Consider the following 23,723-nt stretch of genomic DNA (forward strand, 5'->3'; position numbering starts at 1 on the left):
ATTTACTCTGCTTTCCTGCCCCAAAACTCGATCCTCCCAAATTCCCTTGTGTTCCTGGCCCTTCCCACGATCACCAGGCTGAGTCCCGAGTGAGCTCATTTACAAATATTACAATGTGGGCCAGTGGCACTTCAACTTTGGTTTCCCTATTTTTACACACACTGGAGGTAAGCTAGAAGGAGAATAACAAGGTTCAGCTTTTGCCAGGATCAGCGGAGACAGGTGGAAATGAGGAGTTTGGGGGTCTGAAGAGGGTGGAGAGTTTCGGATTTGATTTCTATACCTAGGAATGACATTTTGCAACCATTTTTTTGGCATTCTGCCTACACATACCTGGACTTGCTTCCTACTGCTTCTGGCAGGGTGAGACCAGCAGGCTATTCACCCTGCCCTCCGCCAATCATCCTCCTCCTCCACCAGGACTCCCCTGTTGCCGTGGTGGATCTGTAGGAAAGGAGGGTACAAGCTGAGAATGGGTGAACATTGCCTACTTAGGATTAAGGAGACAGAGGAAGAGCTGGAAGTTTGTGGCTGCGTGGTTCTACGCAGGGCTGCCACTATCACTCTCTGCAGGTCATGGGAACCTTCCTGCACTGTGTTTCAGAGGTCTCATCTGACTTCTTGCTCATCTCAATTATATGCGTGGAAAATGTCTCCACACGGAGATTGATGCCGCTAATCATCAACTCCTTTGAAGATATTGACAGAAGCGAGTTTGGACTGCATGCCTGTGAAGCAATTTCTCTACGTCATTCCAGATGTTCACAGAACCATGAAGGTCTTATAATTTGTTTGCACCATTCTCCGTGCATTGACCAAATCAGTCTGCAAGGTGGAATACAGGACTGTGATGTTTGCTTCTACTTCCCACTGATGCAGCACTATTCTCTTCCTGAAGAAAGGATGAGGAGTTCATGTTGTACTGCATCTACTTGCTATGCCAATGTCTTTAAATTCTAAGATGTTTAGGCGTATGTGCTTGCTCCCCTGGGATTAGAGCACCTTCTGGGCATTAATGACTGCTCACGTGGAGATGCAGAGGACTGTGCCTGTGATGTTGTACGTTGCTCTGTATTTGTACTAATATTATTTGTTCAAGTGGTGTCTAAATTAATGGAAATTGTTCTGCTAATGTTTGTGCTGTTGCTAATGGCTGTGCCTCCTTGGGATAGCACAGCTACAAGTGGTGCTCCTGCAATTTCTATTGGTCCTTTATGCTCAGTTTTCTTTTGCTCTTTATTTAGATCATGATGTAATAAAGTAAAATCTTTTATGTGCACTTAAAGGGTCTTGTGTCCACATCTGCAGTTTGTTAAGCTAGTTAAACCAATAATTGAAACCTTGGGGCCCACATCTGACTTCCGTGCGAAATGGGCGTGAAATTGATGGACTGGCTGTGCTGCCTGTCCAAAACTAGCATTGGGCCTCATTTGAAACCCGCATTGTGGGAGAGCGGGCAATCGTCCGGCTCCCACGCTGAACTAGCTGGCACGTCAGGCTCGGAGGGGGCAGTGGGCGGGGCAGGGCAGGGAGGGAGGAGCTGATCACTGAGTGGATTGAGCAGGGGGTGGCAGAAGCCTCCAGCACTTTTGTGGCGCACAACTGCAAATCCTGGCACCACAACAAATCTCCCAGAGACTTTTTTAGGCCCTTTCTTGAGCGATCGCTAGCAGTCTCTAAGGACTGCTGGTTAGACCGCCCAACAGCTGGTAAAAATAGGCGGAGTGTGTACCGCACACACACTATCCGTTTGTACCTAAACTTTGTAAACGGGGTCCTACAACTAGTGTAGGTGCCAAATTTGCATATTTAAGCAGCTTCTCGCTGGTTAGCAAGCAGGTATGCTGTTTGCCCACTTACAGACCCGCCTAAAAATTGCATCAAGCAGGCCTTGAGCATTAAATGAGACAGCCAAGGCACCCCACGATTTTCAACTACTGTTCTTCAGGCAACCAGCAGCTAAAAATCCACCCCCCCCCCTTTTTTTATAATTTAATGTCAGCAATAAATTACCATGCAGGACTCCAAATGGCAGCACTCTTATTGGTTGCTGGTAAATTTCTTTTTAATTCATTCATGGGATGTGGGCGTCGCTGGCAAGGCCAGCATTTATTGCCCATCCCTAATTGCCCTCGAGAAGGTGGTGGTGAGCCGCCTTCTTGAACTGCTGCAGCACGATGGCATAGTGGTTAGCACTGTTGCCTCACAGCGCCAGGGACCCGGGTTCGAATCCGGCCTCGGGCGACTGTCTGTGTGGAGTTTGCACATTCTCCCAGTGTTTGCGTGGGTTTCCTCCCGGTGCCCCGGTTTCCTCCCACAGTCCAAAGATGTGCAGGTTAGGTTGATTGGCTATGATAAATTGACCCTTAGTGTTAGGGGGATTAAATACGTGGGGTTACGGGGATAGGGTGGGATATGTGTTGGTGTAGGGGTTACGGGGATCGGGTGGGATATGTGTCGGTGCAGGCTCGATGGGCCGAAATGGCCTCTATCTGCACTGTGGGGTTTCTGTGATTCTGTGATGTGGTGATGGTACTCCCACAGTGCTGTTAGGGAGTGTTTTCCAGGATTTTAACCCAGCGATGAAGAAGGAATGGTGCTATACTTCCAAGTCAGGATAGTGTGACTTGGAGGTGGTGGTGTTCCCATGCGCCTGCTGCCCTTGTCCTTCTAGGTGGAAGAGGTCACGGGTTTGGGAGGTGCTGCCGAAGAAGCCTTGGCGAGTTGCTGCAGTGCATCTTGTAGATGGTACACACTGCAGCAACAGTGCGCCGGTGGTGGAGGGAGCGAATGTTTAAGGTGGTGGATGGGGTGCCAATTAAGCGGGCTGCTTTGTCCTGGATGGTGTCGAGCTTCTGGAGTGCTGTTGGAGCTGCACTCATCCAGGCAAGTGGAGAGTATGCCATCACACTCCTTACTTGTGCCTTGTAGATGGTGGAAAGGCTTTGGGGAGTCAGGAGGTGAGACACTCGCCACAGAATACCCAGCCTCTGACCTGCTCTTGTTGCCACAGTATTTATGTGGCTGGTCCAGTTAAGTTTCTGGTCAATGGTGACCCCGAGGATGTTGTTGGAGGGCGATTCAGCGATGGAAATGCCATTGAATGTCAAGGGGCGGTGGTTAGACTCTAGCCTGTTGGAGATGGTCATTTCCTGGCACTTGTGTGGCGTGAATGTTACCTGCCACTTATTAGCCCAAGCCTGAATGTCCTCCAGGCCTTGTTGCATGCTGGCATAGACTGCTTCATTATCTGAGGAGTTGCGAATGGCACTGAACACTGCAGTCATCAGCGAACTTCCCCATTTCTGATCTTATGTTGGAGGGAAGGTCATTCATGAAGCAGCTGAAGATGGTTGGACCTAGGACACTGTACTGAGGAACTCCTGCAGCGATGTCCTGGGGCGGAGATGATTGACCTCCAACCACCACAACCATCTTCCATTGTGCTAGGTATGACTCCAGCCAGTGGAGAGTCCCCCCCACCCCCCCCGATTCCCATTGACTTCAGTTTTACTAGGGCTCCTTCATGCCATACTCGGTCAAATGCTGCCTTGATGTCAAGGGCAGTCACTCTCACCTCACCTCTGGAATTCAGCTCCTTTGTCCATGTGTGGACCAAGGCTGTAATGAGGTCGGGAGCCAAGTGGTCCTGACGGAACCCAAACTGAGCATCAGTGAGCAGGTCATTGGTAAGTGCCACTTGATAGCACTGTCGACAACACCTTGCATCATTTTGCTGATGATTGAGAGTAGACTGATGAGGCGGTAAAATGGCCAGATTGGATTTGTCTTGCTTTTTGTGGACAGGACATACCTGGGCAGTTTCCCACATTGTCAGATAGATGCCAGTGTTGTAGCTGTACTAGAACAGTTTGGCTAGAGGCGCGGCTAGTTCTGGAGCACAAGTCTTCAGCACGATAACCGGGATGTTGTCAGGGCCCATAGACTTTTGCTGTATCCAGTGCAGTCAGCCATTTCTTGATATCACGTGGAGTGAATTGAATTGGCTGAAGACTGGCTTCTGTGATGGTGGGGACCTCAGGAGGAGGCCAATATGGATCATCTACTCGGCACTTCTGGCTGAAAATCATGGGCTCCAAGTGCTGTGCAAATCCCAGTGCAAGGTTGGTGCCAAACTCCTCCAAGCTCCTTGACATTGCATTCAGGTTTTCTGGCAGGCCTGCCAATGCACCAAGCATTTCAGTGTGTATACCCATCAGTGTTCTTCTGTAGGTTGCCCCATTAAAGTCCTCATCGGAATCCTCTGCAGCAGAATGTGCGACCTTGCCCTCTGGGGAGCTGGCACCTGTGCTACCCTTTCCCCTGCCCTGACTGCAGGCCACTTGTGCCCGGTGTCTCACCACGTGCAGATCCCGCCTCTAACGTTTCCTCTAAGCTATGCAGAATGTCAGTATCTGAGCTGGTGGCTGCGAGTGTGAAAGAGTGTGCCGGTGCTGTGTCTTCATCATCAGTACCTTGGTGCTCTTCAATTTCCTGCTCCTCCACCAGTACCTGGCCAGTTGTCAGTTCTTGGCTATCTGAAAGGAGAAAAGCAGAAGGGTAAGGTTGTGGTATGGGGAGGTGTGGGAAAGCAAGATGTGCATGCCTACACCATGTGTAGCTTGTAAATCAGAAGAGATTGTGGGATGAGGGGGAAATGGGATGTGAGAAAGAGGATTATGTATGAGGATACCATCATCTTGTATTGTTTCAGCCCCACTGCTGGCCACAGGCTCAGCGATGGCCCTCTCAATAATGGCCAACATCGTCTCCTCCATAGAGGTCAGGTTACGCAGGCGCACCTGTCCCCCGTCGATTAGATCTTGCTGCCACCGGTTGTAAACCACCTTGTCCTGCAAGAGAAAGGGAAGTGTCGGTGAGTGTGATGCAGTGTGTGTTTGGGTGATATGCCTGTCATGGTTGAATAGCTGCTAGTGTGTGCAAGCTGTGAGATGTGGGTGTGAGGCTTGCAGCAGTGGTAAGGGTGAGTGCAGCTATGAATATGAGGTTGTCTTCTTTCATATGGTAGTAGCAAAGCAAATCAGATGTCAATATCCAAGTCAGATATCCAGGTCAAAGCTTCCGGTGTAACAGCGTGGATATCTTGTAGGCTGCCTGCGAATTTCCTCTGAGGGCAGTGCTCAATGATGTGCTCCAGGGTCTGATTAGGAGCTTCAGTTGTATGAGTTGTGTTTGGTAGAGATTGTTGATAAGTGAGTGATGGGGTGTGGTGCATTGAGCAGCATGTGTGGCTAATGGTGCAACTTGGCATTTGAAGATGAATTCACTGACCTTAACCATTCGTGCGAGGTCATTAAACTTCTTCCTGCACTGCATCCACTACGACAGCTATCTGTTCCCATTGCCTTTTTGCATTTTCCTGGAGGGTCTCCTGGCCCCCTGTGGAAACAGGACCTCTCTCATGTTCACTTCCTGCACCAAGGCCTCCAGTGCTGCATCGGAGAACCTTGGAGCACACTCTCTCCCCTGTTGTGACATCAGTGGTACTCTTGTTGTTCTGACTCTGTTCCTCAGACAGTTGAATCACCTGCTGCAGGCAATCTGTATCTCCCCTTTATGAGGTGCAGGCTGCCTTTAAGAAGTGCAGGCTAGCTTTAATTAGTGCGAGCCTCGCACTAACTTGGGCCCCCTGCTGAGCATTCGGCCACTCAACAGCGCTGGGCTGAACACCACAATCATGTTAATCAGCAGGCAGCACAAATTAACGTGTTGCCTGCATTACTTTGAACAGGCACAGATTGATCCCGCATTGCGATCCCCATGCCCATTTTCAGGGACAAACGAATTTCCAGCTGCTGAACTTTTAACTTTGGCCGGATTTTTCCCTACCTGGGCGGGTCTGGTGCAGGCAGCCACCATAGCGGCTCACGAGCCCGTTGCTGGTTCCATCCAGCTCCATAAAATGCTTTTACGTTAATAGGGCCTATTAAACCTGGCCTGCGCGTTACATGGCCCTATTAAATGGTGCGGGTCTGATGACATCATTGATGAAGCGTTTTCAGCCGGGATATTTAAAGGAGCCGTGGCCACATTGTATTTGAAGGTTCATCTAGGATTGTATAGTCACTGCACTGCACAATTCCACTGCTGCCCAGATCAGCAAAGATGACTGCACAGAGGCAGAGGGCTGCACCCAGGTTCTCCAATGGCTCCCTCCATATGCTTGTGGAGGGAGGCAGAGCACACAGGGAGGTCCTCTTCCCTGCTGATGGGTGGAAGAGACCTCCCCAGTAGACCAAAGGAGCCCGGCTCCAGATTGCAGAGGAGGTCAATAGCAGAGATGTGGTCAGGAGGACCTGGGTGCAGTGCTGCAAACGTTTCAATGATCTTGTTAGATCAGGAAAGGTGAGTCCAATGCCACACTCACCTTTATCCTGCTGTGCCCCTCCTCACAACCCATCACTCGGCTTTCCCAACCCTACTCCAGCACATCCTTACTCTCACCAACATATCTTGCACCTCCACCTATCCCCCTCTCTCTCTCTATCTACATAATCACATCCCCATCTCACTAGCCACACATCACACTCTCCCTCATCCAAGTGCAATCATGCCAACTAACACACAAGGAGGCCACTTGGAATTGCCACCCCACTCTATCATAGTCTCCCTCTAAAGATGTAACCCATCCATTTCTTACACTCATTCCATCACTTACGCAATCTTCTCTTCTTTCCCTCCTTGCAAAAGGGAGCCCACAATAAGAGGGAGAGGGAGAGAACTATCAAGTGGCACTTACTTACCTATAACCTGCTCACTGATGCCAAGTTTGGGTTCCGCCAAGACCACTCTGTTCCCAACCTCATTACAGCCTTGATCCAAACATGGACAAAGGAACTGAACTCCACAGAAGTGCCAGGAAATGACGATCGCCAACAAGCGAGAGTCTAACCACCGCCCCTTGACATTCAATGTAATTACCATTGCTGAATCCCCCACCATCAACATCTTGGGGGTCACCATTGACCAGAAACTTAACTGGACCAGCCACATAAATACTGTGGCAACAAGAGCAGGTCAGAGGCTGGATATTTTGCAGCATGTGTCTCACCTCCTGACTCCCCAAAGCCTTTCTACCATCTACAAGGCACAAGTAAGGAGTGTGATGGAATACTCTCCACTTGCCTGGATGAGTGCAGCTCCAACAACACTCAAGAAGCTCGACACCATCCAGGACAAAGCAGCTCACTTGATTGGCACCCATCTACCACCTTAAACATTCGCTCCCTCCACCACCGGTGTACCATGGCTGCCGTGTGTACCATCTACAAGATGCACTGCAGCAACTCGCCAAGGCTTCTTTGGCAGCACCTCCCAAACCCACGACCTCTTCCACCTAGAAGGACAAGGGCAGCAAGTGCATGGGAACACCACCACTTCCAAGATCCCCTCCAAGTCACACACCATCCTGACTTCGAAGTAGATCACCGATCCTTCATCGGTGCTGGTTCAAAATCCTGGAACTTCCTACCCAACAGCACTGTGGGAGTACCTTCACCACACAGACTGCAGTCGTTCAAGAAGGTGGCTCACCACCACCTTCTCAAGGGCAGTTAGGGATGGGCAATAAATGCTGGCCTTGCCAGCGACGCCCACATCCCATAAACAAATTTTAAAAAGTCACAAGTGAGCAAGAGCAGATGGTGGAGACAGGGACAGCAATGGAGACTCCTCGTCAGAGGGTGCAAGACTCTCCCAGCTCTGCTCAGCTGCATGCAGACGCTGAGCTTCGGGGGCCATCCACAAAGAGGGCAATCCTGGAGCTGCAGGAACAAGTGCAGGGGGCTCTGACAGGTGCAATGTCTACAAATGTTCAGAGAATGGAGGAGTCCATCTCCAACATGAACACCACCGTGTGTCAGTCAATGGTGGCTGTAGGCTTCTCCATGAATAGGATGGCCACCTACATGGAGCAGCTAATATGCCACTCACAGGAGCACATGGTCTCTATGGAGCATAGATGGCAGAGGCTCAGACCTCCTCGCCTCTATGAGAGAGAGAAGTGTAGACGCGGGTCCTCATGGCCCCTCTGATGTGCAGCAAGGTGCTCTCCGGCTCCTTGCTAGCAGGAAAGTGCGGGTGGTCCATGAGAGGGATGATGGTGAGAGGGTACATGGAAGTAGGGTCTCCTCTCAAAGCGCTCACACTTCTTCCCCGTTGCCACCCTCTCAGTCAGAGCCCCCCAGATGCCTCCTCGGACAGCGATGGCCGAGCCTACACCTGCACAGTCGCAGGAGGAGCAGATTTTGGCGGGGCCATCATAGGCTCCAAAACCCAGAGTACAACCGCGAAAAGTGTCTAAGCAGTCGCAGCAGGCTGCCTCTACCTCTGCTGAAGTCACGGGGTAGCACCACGTAGAAGAGAAAGATGCCGCACAAGTAGATTCACAAGGGTAGCCACTGTTTTATTCAATGTTAATGTGAAGTTTCAGTTAATGTCATGTGAAGCATAAATTTAATTATTTTCAAAACTTTCCGGTCCTGGACGAATGTGTGTGCACCTTTGGAAGTGGCTTCGTTAGTTGGAGTGAAGGGTCAGACATAACGTTACCTCCAGCAATGGTGGTGACTGTGAAAGGAATGGATTGGTCATTGTAGGGATGCTTTATGGTGTGGCTGTGGAGTGTTGCCAACCTGGCGAAGCATGTGGCAGCAGTATGGGTGTCCTGCGTAAAGTTAAGTAAATCTGGCCATGATGAGGCCATCCCTGGCAGCAATGTGTTAAGAGTGCTGGTGCCATGTGCACCACAGTTTCCTCCAGCTCCTGCTCCTCCTCGTCTTCCAGCTGACGCACCTCCTCCTCCTCTGAAGAGGCTGTGCGCTCAGGGCCTTGCTCCTCATGCAGCGCTAATCCTCGCTGCTGGGCTATGTTGTGTAGGGCGCAGCAGGTCATCACGATTCTGGAGACCCTGGCTGGTGCTTATTGAAGGGCTGCTCCAGATCGGTCAAGGCATCTGAAGCACATTCTGAGCATGCCAGTTGTCTGCTCTACGACTCATCTGGTGGAGATGTGGCTTTCATTATATCTCTCCTCGGCCTCAGTACTTGGCCTCCTCAAGGGGGTCACTTCAGTGGATAGCTCTTGTCTTCAAGCAGCCAGCCGAAAAGTCTGTTTGGAGTTGTGACGTGCCGAGCTGAGGAAGGGTGGACTGGCGAAGGACGAAAGGGTCATGGCAGCTGCCAGGGAATTTGGCACACACAGCAGGGTCAGGACCCGCCACTGACGTCGCCTGCCACGGAACCGCCGAGGTAGGGAGAATCGATGCCTTGCAACCTGCAGAAAGCTCAATCTGTGCTGGGAATGCAGTCAGCAACAGTTTCTGCCTGAGGAAAGTGATCAGCTGTCAGGTGGGAGCTTTTATACTAATAGGGTACAGTAGCATAGTGGTAATGTCGCTGGGCTAGTAATCCAAAAGCCTGGACAGAGACGAGAGTTCAAATCCCACTACGGCAGCTGGGTAATTTAAATTCAGTTAAATTAAATAAATCTGGATAAATACTAGCATCAGTAACGGTAACCATGAAACTATCGGATTGTCGTAAAAACCCATCTGGTTCACTAATGTCCTTCAGGGAAGCAAATCTGCCATCCTTACTTGGTCTGGCCTATGTGACTCCAGGCCCACAGCAATGTGGTTGACTCTTAACTGCCCCCTGAAATGGCCTAGCAAAGCCACTCAGTTGTAACAAAACCGCTATGAAGCAAAATAATAAAAATGAAACCGGACAGACCACACGGCACCGTCTCCGGACACACCAACAGCAGACCCAGCCCAGTCAACCCTGCAAAGTCCTCCTTGTGCCAAAATTGGGAGAGCTGTCCCAGACTAATCAAGCAACTTGTCATAGTCATACTCATAGAATCAGCCAAACTCCACCATCACCACCGGCAGGACAGACCCACCAAGGGTGGTGGCACAGTAGTACACAGTCAGGAAGGAGTGGCTCGGAGTCCTCAACTCCAGGTCTCGTGGCTTCAGGTCAAGCATGGGCAAGGAAACCTCCTGCAGATTACCACCTACCGCCCTCCCTCAGCTGATGAATCAGTGCTCCTCCATGTTGAACACCACTTCAAAGAAGCACTAAGAGTGGCAAGGGTGCAGAATGTACTCTCAGTGGGGGACTTCAATGTCCATCACCAGGAGTGGCTCGGTAGCACCACTACTGGCCGAGGTGCCAGTCTGGGCTTGCGACAGGTGGTGAGAGAAAAACCTACTTGACCTCGTCCTCACCGATCTACCTGTCGCAGATGCATCTGTCCATGACAGTATTGGTAGCAGTGACCACCACACAGTTATTGTGGAGGCCAAGTCCCTTCTTCACACCGAGGACACCCTCCATCGTGTTGTGTGGCACTACCACCGTGCTAAATGGGATATATTCAGAACAGATCTAGCCGCTTAAAACTGGGCATCCATGAGGTGCTGTGGGCCATCACCAGCAGAATTGTATTCCACCACAATCTGTGACCTCATGGCCTGGCATATCCCTCACTACCATTAACATCAAGCCAGGAGTGCAGAAGAGCATGCCAGGAGCAGCACCAGGTGTACCTAAAAGTGAGGCGCCAACCTGGGGATAGCTGCAACACAGGACTACATGCATGCTAAAGAGGGGAAGCAGCATGCTATAGACAGGGCTAAGCGATCCCACAATCAACAGATCAGATCAAAGCTCTGCAGTCTTGTCACTTCCAGTCGTGAATGGTGGTGGACCATTAAACAACTAATGGGAGGAGGAGGCTCCATGAATATCCCCATCCTCAATAATGGTGGAGCCCAGCACGTTAAGTGCAAAAGACAAGGCTGAAGGGTTTGCAACCATCTTCAGCCAGAAGTGCCGAGTGGATGATCCAGATCAGCCTTCTTCTGCAGTCCCCAACATCACAGAAGCCAGTCTGCCAATTCGATTCACTCCACGTGATAAAGAAACAGCTGAGTGCACTGGATACAACAAAGGCAACATCCCGGCTTTTGTGCTGAAGATTGTGCTCCAAAACTAGCCGCGCCTCTAGCCAAGCTGTTCCAGTACAGCTACAACACTGGCATCTATCCGACAATGTGGAAAAATGCCCAAGTATGCCCTGTCCACAAAGAACAGGACAAATCCAATCCGGCCAATTACCACCCCATCAGTCTACTCTCAAATCATCAGCAAAGTGATGGAAGGTGTCATTGATAGTGCTATCAAGCACCACTTACTCACCAATAATCTGCTCACTGATGCCCAGTTCAGGTTCCGCCAAGACCACTCGGCAGCCGACCTCATTACAGCCTTGGTCCAAACATGGACAAAGGAGCTGAATTCCAGAGGTGAGGTGAGAGTGACTGCCCTTGACATCAAGGCAGCATTTGACTGAGTGTGACATGAAGGAGCCCTAGTAAAACTGAAGTCAATGGGAATCAGGGGGAAAACTCTCCACTGGTTGGAGCCATACCTAGCACAAAGGAAAGTCAATCATCACAGCCCCAGGACATCGCTGCAGGAGTTCCTCAGGGCAGTGTCCTAGGCCCAACCATCTTCAGCAGCTTCATCAATGACCTTCCCTCTAACACAAGGTCAGAAATGGGGATGTTTGCTGATGACTGCACAGTGTTCAGTGCCATTCACAATTCCTCAGATAATGAAGCAGTCTATGCCACAAGACCTGGATGACGTTCAGGCTTGGGCCGATATGTGGCAGGTAACATTCACGCCACAGAAGTGCCAGGCAATGACTATCTCCAACAAGCGAGAGACTAAACACCGCCCCATGACTCCACACTCTGTTAAATGCTGCCTTGATGTCAAGGGCAGTCACTCTCGCCTCAATATAAATATAAAATACTGTTTATCTGTTGTGTTTACAGATTTATGGTGTTCGCCGTGGCTCAGTGAGAGCAATCACTCCTGCCGAGTCTAGACTTCACACTCTTCTGACGTTTTATACTAGACTGGCCTCTTAAGGTTTCAGCCGTGGTGATAATGTTTCAGCCGTGGTGATAGGACCCCTATTTAAATATTTAAATGATGCTGTCTCTGGATACTGGCGGACCCCTGGGCCATTCCGAGTCAAGATGGGGGCAGCCATCCCACAAGTGCACCTCACAAGGGGTGGTAAGCACTGTGCCACCATTTTTATCCTGTTATTGCCTTGTTTGTGCCCATCAGAGTGCATGACAATTAACCCCAGTGAGTGAGTAGGGGGAAGAAAGAATATAAGGTCGATGCTACTAGCCCTGAACTTGGGGGAGCTCATGGCTAGTTACATTGTACCTTTGCCAGAAATTCTATCCCAATGTTTTATTCAGTGGTTAGGACAGATCCTGGATTATGGCAGTCAGACCTGTTCATGATACATGTCATGGCTGTAAGGCATTCACTGAAACCAGTGACCTACAACTATCCAAACACACATGCTTTATATAATGTATTGTAAATGCATAATATAGGTGCAAAGCAGAATGATTGGCCAAGGCCATTAACACAGCCTTCAAGTGACTCCACTATTCTGACTGGTAACTGGAGGCAGTATGCCAGGCCAGCTCATGATCTGCCCTGATTTTTGTGGAATGTTGCGAGTTTGTGCTCTTTTGCTAAAGCATAGCAAAGCAATATCAGAGCCGATTCTAGTTAAACACCTCTCTAAAGAAGCTTGGAAATTCTAATTGCTTTCCTCAAAACATCCCATTAGCCAATTCTGGATATTTCCGCAGAGGTCTAGAAGGCCAAAAAATGCTCTAAATAGTGTTCAATTCCCTGATTGCTGAATATTATCTACACTTTTATCACTAGTTTTTGTAACATTATTAGCAATGGCCCTCACTGTAATTTTATTCTGCAGAATTCAATCCAATTTAGTACCATTTACTTCTTGGAAAAAATTTAAAAAATTAACCATTTAATATAGTGGGAATTTTGACATTGCAACACCTTTAAAACCCTGCCAAACATCAATCGCAATGGAAATAGTAATAAAGAACGAGTGATAAATGTTCAAAGTTCAGAGATCACTCCCAAACAAACACGGAAAGTGTCATGGTGATGAGGAACGAGCTGTTCACAGTTCCCATGTTCCTTGCAGAGTTTGCAATATAACTCCCGTAAAGCGCGTGCAATAAACACTGCAAGGACAAAGGTCATTGTGCGCACCGATAATGTGTGCGCACTGATAATGTGTATTTCACAAGACACTTATCCATAAGGCAAACCATTTAGCCCACCATAGTTCATCTCTCCAGAAAGAGCCTAAAGTCCCCTATTGCTGTATTTAATTGTTTCTTAAATGATGCTACAATGTTGCTTGGTAGCAATTCCAACTTTCCTCTTATTACTGCACTTCAGTGATTATTTATAACTGGGAGGCATTAAGAGTCAACCACATAGTTGGGACTGGAGTCACATCTAGGCCAGACCAGGTAGGGGTAGCAAGCTTCCTTCCCTGAAGGACATCAGTTAACCAATTGAGTTTTTACAACAATTGCATGGTTATGTTTCTTGGTGCTCACCCACAATTTACCAGATTTATTGAATTTGATTTCACAAGTTGAACTCATGACCTCCGGCTGCTAATCTGCTATGACCAGATAATCTGTTTTTAGTGATGTTGGTTGAAGGATAAATGTTGGCCAAAACATTGGGAAAACTCCCCAGTTCTTTGAATAGTCCTATGGGAGCTCAGTTTGATATCTCCAAAAGACAGCATCTCCAACAGTGCAGCACTCCCTCAGTATTGCACGGAAATGTCAGCCTAGGTTATGTGCTCAAGTCTCTGGAGTAGAGTTGGAACCAGCAACCTTCTGATTCATAGAAACATAGAAGATAGGAGCAGGAGTAGGCCATTCGGCCCCTCGAGCCTGCTCCGCCATTCAATGAGATCATGGCTGATCGTCCAAATTCAGTACCCTGTTCCTGCCTTCTCCCCATATCCCTTGATCCCTTTAGCCTTAAGAAATATATCCAACTCCTTCTTGAATATATTTAATGAATTGGCCTTCTTTGATAGAGAATTCCACAGGTTCACCACTCTCTGGGTGAAGAAATTCCTCCTCATCTCTGTCCTAAATGGCTTACCCCTTATCTTTAGATTGTGACCCCTGGTTCTGGACTTCCCGACCATCGGGAACATCCTTCCAGCATCTAGTCTGTCTAGTCCTGTTAGAATTTTGTAAGTTTCAATGAGATCCTCTCTCATTCTTCTAAACTCCAGCGAGTACAAGCCCAATCGACCCAATCTCTCCTCATACGTCATTCCTGCCATCCCAGGTATCAGCCTGGTGAATCTTCGCTGCACTCCTTCCATGGCAAGAACATCCTTCCTCAGATAAGGCGACCAAAACTGCACACAATACTCCAGATGTGGTCTCACCAAGGCCCTGTACAACTGCAGCAAGACATCCTTGTTCCTGTACTCGAACCCCCTCGCTACGAAGGCCAACATACCATTTGCCTTCTTAACCGCCTGCTGCACCTGCATGCTTACCTTCAGCGACTGGTGCACAAGGACACCCAGGTCTCGTTGCACTTCCCCTTCTCCCAATCTATTGCCATTCAAATAATAATCTGCCTTCCTGTTTTTGACACCAAAGTGGATAACCTTGCACTTATCCATGTTATATTGCATCTGCCATGCTTCTGCCCAATCACCCAACCTGTCCAAATCATACTGGAGTTTCCTCGGTATCCTCCTCACAGCACACACGCCCACCCAGCTTTGTGTCGTCTGCAAACTTGGAGATATTACATCTAGTTCCCTCATCCAGATCATTAATATATATTGTGAATAGCTGGGATCCAAGGACCGATCCCTGCGGTACCCCACTAGTCACTGCCTGCCACTCGGAAAAAAAGCCGTTTATTCCAACTCTTTGCTTTCTGGCTGCCAACCAATTCAAATGCGAGAATGCTATTAATGAGCCAAGGCTAACATTCATCAATGAGTTTGTGTGGTCGATATATTAAATTTGGATGGGACTTACAGGAAAAAAAACATTTTGTTGATGTTGAAGTTATGCATATGCTGTGAGCAGACAGTGCTTAAGGATTGACACAATTTGTGTATATCCCTTCATATTGTTGGGCTCCAGGTATTGCAGTTTCTGCCTACATTATTTGGTGGTTATAGTGGGTTAAGTTGCTATTCTAAGCCAGGTTTAATATGTGCACTAATGAGGATTGCATATTACCTGCGTGCTGCCCTGTGTTCACGTCCTGGTAGACAGTTTGGGTATCCAAGGAGCAGGGGAATTTTTTTTAGGTGTCCCAAAAACGGGAGTCTAATACTTCTCCAAATGCAAATTGAAGGCTTACACGTTCTCATTGAGATGCAACCCAATTATTGCACCCACCATTTGGTTGTGATGGAGAACACGTTTTGCCACAGAAGGGGATTGGTAATTTCTTAATTTTGCTCTTGTTCACCTTATGTTAAGCCCTTTGCCGTAGCGACAAATGCATCTGGATGAACTTTATCAGTTCCCGACGGAATCTTGAAAACTTTAATCTTGGCCGCCTCTTTTCCAAAGAAAACAAACCCAATTTCCTCAACCTTTCCACTTAACTAATATTTGTAATCATATCTGCTGCTCACCTCTGTACGCTCTTGAGGGCAATAATATCCTTCCTACAATTAGATAATCAGAACTGCATACAATGCCTGGATTTTTTCCAACCTCGGCGAGCCCGAGACTAGCAATGGCGGTGCTGTGTTGGTCCCGGCCCACAACAAGGTATTCCTCTGATTGGTCTTAGTAAGCCCGCCCTGCGAGATCCCGGCCAATTAAAAGGAAGCTAGTCTGATGACATCATTTGATGACACTTCATCAGCCGGTTTCCTTAAAGGGACCATGTCCACATTCATATTGACAGTTCTGCTGTCAGTGTTCTACAGCATTGAGTTGCTGCAAACACTGACAAGCACTGCACAGAGGGAGTCACAGCACGCAGGAAGGTCCTCTTCCCTTCCAATGGGCGGAAGTGACCTCCCCAGGATGCCAACGCAGCCTGGTTGCACATTGCACAGGAGGACACTAGCAGGAATGTCGTCAGGGGGACCAGGCTGCAGTGGCGCAAACCTTTCAATTATCTCAGCAGATCACAAAATGTTACTGCAGAGCCACACTCAACCTCATCCTGCTGTGCCACTCATCACATCCCCATCACTCTGCCTTCCCTACTCTACTCCTGCACATCCTTACTCACACCAACTTACCTTGCACCTCCACCCATCCCTCTCTATCTACATTATCACTTCCCCATCTCACTAGCCACCCCTCACACTCACCCTCATCCTACTGCAAGCATACCAACTAACAACACACAAGGGTAGGCTTGGGTGGTTTAGCCAATGTTCATGTGAAGTTTCTGTTACATAAGAACATAAGACATAGGAGTAGGAGTAGGCCATTCGGCCCCTCGAGCCTGCCCCGCCACTCAATAAGGTCATGGCTGATCTGATCTTGGCCTCAACGCCACTTCCCCGCCCACTCCCCATAACCCTTGATGCCGCTGTAGCTCAAATATATGTCTATCTCTGCCTTGAATATATTCAATGACTCCGTCTCCACAGCTTTTTGGGGTAGAGAATTCCAAAGATTCACAACCCTCTGAGAGAAGAAATTCCTTCTCATCTCCGTTTTAACTGGGCGACCCCTTATCCTGAAACTATGCCCACTAGTTCTAGATTCCCCCATGAGGGGAAACATCCTCTCTGCGTCTACCCTGTCTAGCCCCCTCAGAATCTTATATGTTTCATTAAGATCACCTCTCATTCTTCTAAGCTCCAATGCGTATAGGCCCAACCTGCTCAACCTTTCTTCATAAGACAACCCCCTCATCTCAGGAATTAACCTAGTGAATCGTCTCTGAACTGCCTCCAATGCAAGTATATCCCTCCTAAATAAGGAGACCAAAACTGTACGCAGTACTCCAGGTGTGGCCCTGTACAGTTGCAGCAAGACTTCCCTACTTTTATACTCCATCCCCCTTGCAATAAAGGCCAACATTCCATTTGCCTTCCTAATTACTTGCTGTACCTGCATGCTAACATTTTGTGTTTCATGTACGAGGACCCCCAGTACCTCTGTAGCGCAGCATTATGTAGTCTTTCTCCATTTAAATAATAATTAGCTTTTTTATTTTTCCTACCAAATTGGATAACCTCACATTTTCCCACATTATACTCCATCTGCCAAATTTTTGCCCACTCACTTAACCTATCTATATCCCTTTGCAGACTCTTAGGCTGTGATTTTCTTATCGGTGTTGGGATGGGGGCGGGTAAGCTGGTTTCCGGGTTCCAGTTCCGCCCCCAGCTGCCTCCGCTCTGCAGACATGATTTTCCCTTGATTGGCCTTGTTAAGCCTGCCCTTACTGGCCAATTAACAGGAAGCGGGTCTGATGGCATCATTTGATGACGCGTCCTCTGCTGGTTTCCTTAAAAGGACCCAAGCATAATTTTATTTTGACGGTTGATTTTTCAGTGTTTGACAGTATTGAGGTGCTGAAAACACTGACAATCACTGCATGAAGGTGAACTCTTGCACCCAGGCTCTCCTGGGCATATGGAGGGTGTTGTGTATGTACCTTTAAGAGAATAACTGGTCTCAGACTGCAGTACCGGCAGCGACCACCCTGTATAAAAGGCGCTAGTGAGCCTCTGCTGTTTCAGTTTCACTATTGACTTCCATCAGTAAAGACTTATTTTGTTCCACTCCTGCTGTCCATGTCTCAATCATTCACGGACGTAATACTGGCGATGAGCAGATACGAACCTACCTACAGTCTGCACCACCTCCTGGGATCCATTCCTACAGCGAAGTGAGCAGAGGTCGAGGCCAGAAAGAAAAGAAAGTAAGAGGCAGTAGAAATGGGCGTTGACCGTGGGCATCCGCCCTGTGTTGCAGAGTTGAAGATTGCTGGAGAAGCTGTCGGATGTGGGGCCTGGTTCCTGTCGACGGTGCTTCAGCTAATCGGGCTGGTGGCAGGTAGTGCACTGATCCTTCCTGGGCTGCGGCGGTCGTGAACTCGAGCGGGTGGTTTGCAACGGGGCCGAGCAGCGTTGTCGGGAAGAAGAGAGAGAGAGGGTGGAGCACACAGGGCGCGGCCGGTGCCACGAAGCCGGGCTGCGTATAGACCCGCGAAGAGGGAGGCAAGAGTCCCACAGGGTTGTTCCACGACGGGAAAATAATTTAAAAAAAATATTAAACGCACTAGAAACCGTGGAAAGCAGCGCTAACAACAGCGGGGAAGAAGGCAAAGCGCGGGAGGCGCCATCTTAATCAGCGGGGAAGAAGGCAAAGCGCGGGAGGCGCCATTTTGTTAAATCGGGGAAGAAGGCAAAGTGTGGGAGGCGCCATTTTAGATTTGCAAGATGCCGAAGACTGGCTGTATCACTGCTTTTGATAATACAATAGAGGACTGGACCACGTATCTGGAAAGATTCGAGGTATATTTCGAGGCAAACGAAATAGCGGAGGAGAAAAAGGCATTGATATTGCTAAACTTAATGGGCGCTAGAGCGTACGGCCTATTGCGGGACCTGATTCCTCCAGCCAAACCGAAGGCGAAGAGTTTTAACAAAATTGTTGCTGTCCTACAGGAACACCTAAACCCTGCACCGCTGTTGATAGCAGAAAGATTTAAATTCCACAGGAGAACTCAGCACAAAGATGAGAGCAATGCTGAGTATCTTACGGAACTACGCAAGCTATCAAGGCACTGCCAGTTCAGAGCAGGACTGGCAGATACCCTACGGGACAAATTTGTCTGTGGACTCCTGAGTGAAGGAACACAGAAGAGGTTACTCTCAGAGAAAGAGCTGACGCTAGATAAGGCTTTCAGCGTGGCAGTATCGTATGTAGCAGCAGCCAGGGGAGCTGCAGAAATTCAACAAAAACCACAGGAATACGGCACCCACGAAATGACACGGGGATTTGCAAAATGTTATCGCTGCGGCAGAGCTAACCATGACCAGAAGGACTGCTGGTCCAAAGACAAAATATGCAGGCAATGCGGGAAGATGGGACACATTGCACGAATTTGCAGGTCTGGGAAGAAGACCAGCAACAACAAAAAGGCTACTAAGGAACCGTACAAGAAAGTACAAAAGATGACGGACAGTAGTTCCGAAGACCAGATGAGCGATAGTGAATCCGGGAACAGGAGACTAAGCTGTCTCAAACTTCACAATGTAATCGCAAAAGGGGATCACCGAACCATTTGGGTCACCCTCACGATAGCAGGGTCCCAAGTTAAAATGGAATTGGATACAGGATCAGCGCTAACCGTCATGAATCGACGAGACTACGAGTGGCTATTTTCACACATACCCTTGAGAGAGACATCCATCGTCTTGACGACGTATATGGGGCAAAAAGTATACCCCAGAGGAAAAATAAGGGTGCCTGTCGAATACAACGGCAAGAAAATACGGAAATTGTATCTCTACATACTGCCAAATGGCGGACCACCGTTATTGGGACGGGAATGGATCAGGAAGATAAACTTAGATTGGCACTCCATTCATGCAATGATGGTGGACGGTAAAAAAGATGAAGACGTCACTCCTGGACGATTGTCAACAATCTTAGCTAACGCCAAAGAGGTATTTCAACAAGAACAAGGCATGCTTAAAGGCGTAACCGCCTCGATAAAAATAGAAGAGAATGCAGTTCCCAAGTTTTTCAAAGCAAGACCGGTACCATATGCAATTCGCCCAGCCGTCGAGGCAGAGCTGGAGAATCTGGAGAAGGCGGGCGTGTTGTCTAAGGTCGACTGGAGCGAGTGGGCGACACCCATCGTTCCTGTCATGAAGAAAACGTTAAGCAATAAGTCCGGGGAGCCAAGGAAGATTCGCATCTGTGGGGATTTCAAGGTGACGGTGAACCCAATCCTTCACACAGTACAATATCCTCTTCCAAGAATAGAAGACATCTTCGCCTCACTGTCTGGAGGGAAGCGTTTTACAAAAATTGACCTAGCACAAGCATATTTGCAGATGGAGGTTGAAGAGTCCTCTAGGAAGTATCTCACGATAAACACTCACAAAGGTCTTTACCAGTATCATCGATTGGTATTCAGAGTAGCATCGGCTCCGGCGATATGGCAAAGAGCGATGGAACAAGTCCCGCAAGGGATTCCGGGGACTCAGTGTTACTTGGACGACATCCTTGTGACAGGTGAAGATGACAGTGAACACCTTAACAACCTAGAACAGGTGCTCACTACACTACGGGAACATGGGCTGCGAGCCAACCGCCCCAAGTGTGACTTTTTTAAGAAACAGATATCGTATTGTGGCCACGTGATTGATGAAGAGGGGTTACATAAGTCCCCTGACAAAATTGAAGCGGTTGTTAAGGCCCCAGCGCCTGAAAATGTGTCGCAACTGAGGTCATTCCTCGGATTGGTGAATTACTACCATAAGTTTTTGCCGAATTTGTCGACAATTCTGCACCCACTGAACGCCCTGCTACGAACGGGGGTAGCATGGAAATGGAGTGATGATTGTAAGCATGCTTTTCAGAAGAGTAAGGACTTAATCACTTCAAGGGAAGTATTGGCTCACTACAACCCAGCACTGGCGATCAGACTGGCGTGTGATGCGTCTCCCTACGGCATTGGGGCGGTACTGTCACATAAATTCCTTGATGGTTTAGAGAGGCCGATAGCTTTTGCGTCACGCTCGTTAACTTCTGCCGAGCGTAACTACGCCCAGATTGACAGAGAGGCCCTCAGCCTAGTGTGGGGGGTGAAGAAGTTCAATCACTACCTGCACGGTCAAAAATTTACTCTACTAACCGATCATCAACCTCTTGTCTCCATTTTCAACCCTCAGAAGGGCGTACCGATAATGACAGCACAACGGCTGCAGAGATGGTCCCTTTTCCTAGGGGCACACCAATATGACATCGAGTACAAAGGAACTAAACAGCATGGAAATGCTGATGGATTGTCACGCCTACTGTTGCCGACGGTGGAAGAAGAAGACCTTGCAGTGGATCCAATGGAGTTATCCCACTCGACCATAGTCGAATGTCTCCCTGTGACGAATGCAAACATAGAAAAGGAAACACGGAATGACCCGACACTATCACGGGTCTATGATTTAACAGTGAAGGGATGGCCAGCACATGGCGAACCACTGCTGCCAGCATTCTCGCCGAGAAGAGAACAGCTGTCAGTGTGCAGAGGAACCTTGATGTGTGGATCCAGAGTAGTAATTCCACCTAAGTTGACGGATAGAGTGCTCAATGAGCTTCATGAGGGTCATCTGGGTGGGGTAAAAATGAAGAACTTAGCCAGAGCGTTTGTGTGGTGGCCGGGAATCGATAGAGAAATCGAAGAGATGACCAAGAGCTGTGCAGGATGCCAGAAGGTCCAAAACGCCCCACCACAAGCCCCTCTACATCCATGGGAGTGGCCCTCATCTCCATGGCAAAGGGTGCACATTGATTTTGCTGGTCCATTCATGGACTCGATGTTTTTAATTGCGGTGGATGCACATTCAAAGTGGCCAGAGGTAATAAAAATGTCCTCAACCACCACGGAAAAAACGATCACAGTTTTACGAACCATATTCGCCAGGAATGGGCTGCCTGAACAGATTTGCTCTGACAATGGACCACAGTTTGTGTCTGAAGAGTTCTGGAGGTTCTTAAAGAACAATGGTGTTAAGCATTACACATCTGCCCCATATCATCCAGCCACTAATGGATTGGCCGAGAGGTTTGTCCAAACATTCAAGAAGGCTATCAAGGCAATGTGTAATGAAGATATACCCCTACAACACAAGGTGGACAACTTCTTGTTTGCCTACCGGAATGCGACACATGCGGTTACCAACCAAACTCCAGCCATGATGTTCATCAATCGAAGACTACGATGCCGCTTGGATTTGGTTAAGCCAAACGTCCGAAGAGATGTGGAGAACAGGAAGTTTCAGAATATGAATGAAAGGCCGTCCAGGAGTTTTAAGATAGGTCAACCAGTTTTGGCCCGGGACTACCGCACTGAGAAATGGCAGCCAGGAACGATTTGTACACGACAAGGACCTCTAATGTATACCGTGGACGTTGGGGAGAGCATTGTAAGACGCCATGCTGACCAGATTCTAGAGTCACTGGAAAACGTCAACTCCACACCACGATCTGATACACCTGGTAATGAAATCGACGTTCCAATTGCAGCTACCGCAGAACCGGTAATATTGGAAGCAGATGAACCAAACAACGACATTGATCCCGACTCAACATTGCCAGAAGAACCTGATACCCCAAAGAGGCGTTATCCAGACTGAATCAGGAAGCCTCCTCAAAGACTGAACTTATAATTGCTTAAACTTAACCAATGTATCTAGCAACAGTAATTGTGATTGTAATTAGTTATCATTTAGTTGTTAAATGAATGTTATGTACTGTTTATCTAAAAGGGGAGGAATTGTTGTGTATGTACCTTTAAGAGAATAACTGGTCTCAGACTGCAGTACCGGCAGTGACCACCCCTGTATAAAAGGCGCTAGTGGGCCTCTGTTGTTTCAGTTTCACTATTGACTTCCATCAGTAAAGACTTATTTTGTTCCACTCCTGCTGTCCGTGTCTCAATCATTCAAGGACATAATAGAGGGAGTCACAGTACGCAGGGAGGTTCTCTTCCCTTCCAAGGGCAGAAGAGACCTCCCCAGGACACCAACTTACCTTGCACCTCACCCAACCCGCTCTATCTGCTTTATCACTTCCCCATCTCATTAGCCACCCCTCACACTCACCCTCATTCTACTGCAAGCATACCAACTAACAACACACAAGGGTGGGCACTTGAAAGGTTTAGCCAATGTCCATGTGAAGTTTCTGGTAATGTGTTGTCATACAGTGAAATCTCTTTTTCAAAAAGTGCTCCTTATTGGACAGATCTGAGCACACATTGAGAAGTGTCTTACTGAGTTCCAGTGATATTTCAGTCATAACCCCCCCATCACCCTCCTACCGCCCCCCCCCGCCGCCACCTGTCCCGCTATAGTGATGAATGTGTATGGAATGGCTTGGACATTAAAGGGATGCTTCACGGTGCTGGTGTGGGTTGTGTTGTGTATGTACCTTTAAGGGAATAACTGGTCTCAGACTGCAGTACCGGCAGTGACCACCCCTGTATAAAAGGCCCTAGCAGGCTTATGTAGTTTCAGCTTCCAGGTTGTCTCCATTCAGTAAAGACTTGTTATAATCAACTCCTGCAGTCCGTGTCTCAATTATACACGGACATAATACTGGCGACGAGTAAGAAACGAACTTACCTGCAACTCGGCAGCACCTCAGACGACGTTATTGAAGGTCGAAGCCAGAAGAAAAAAAAATAATCCAAAGAAACTCGAGAAACGGGCATCGACCGTGGACAACCGCCCTCCAAATCATCAAATTGAAAAGTGCAGGAGAGACTGTCGAGAGCCAGGCTTGGTTCTCCAGTCTGTGGTTTCCCAGCTAATCGGGCTGGTGGCAGGTAGTGCACTGATCCTTCCTGGGCTGCGGTGGGCTAGAGCTCAATCGGGTGGCTCTGCAACGGGGCCGGGCAGCGAGTCGGGAAGCAAAGAGTGAGAGAGAGGGTGGAGCACACAGGGCGCGGCCGGTGCTTCGAAGCCGGGTAGCGTTCGGACCTAAGAAGAGGGAGGGAAGTGCCCCAGAGGGTCTGCGCCATGACGGGAACGGTTCTTCAATTAACGGAGCAAATATTGAA

Source organism: Somniosus microcephalus, chromosome 1, assembly GCF_052327205.1.
Source record: "Somniosus microcephalus isolate GS21.2 chromosome 1, FLI_Smic_1.0, whole genome shotgun sequence".
NCBI lineage: Eukaryota > Metazoa > Chordata > Chondrichthyes > Squaliformes > Somniosidae > Somniosus > Somniosus microcephalus.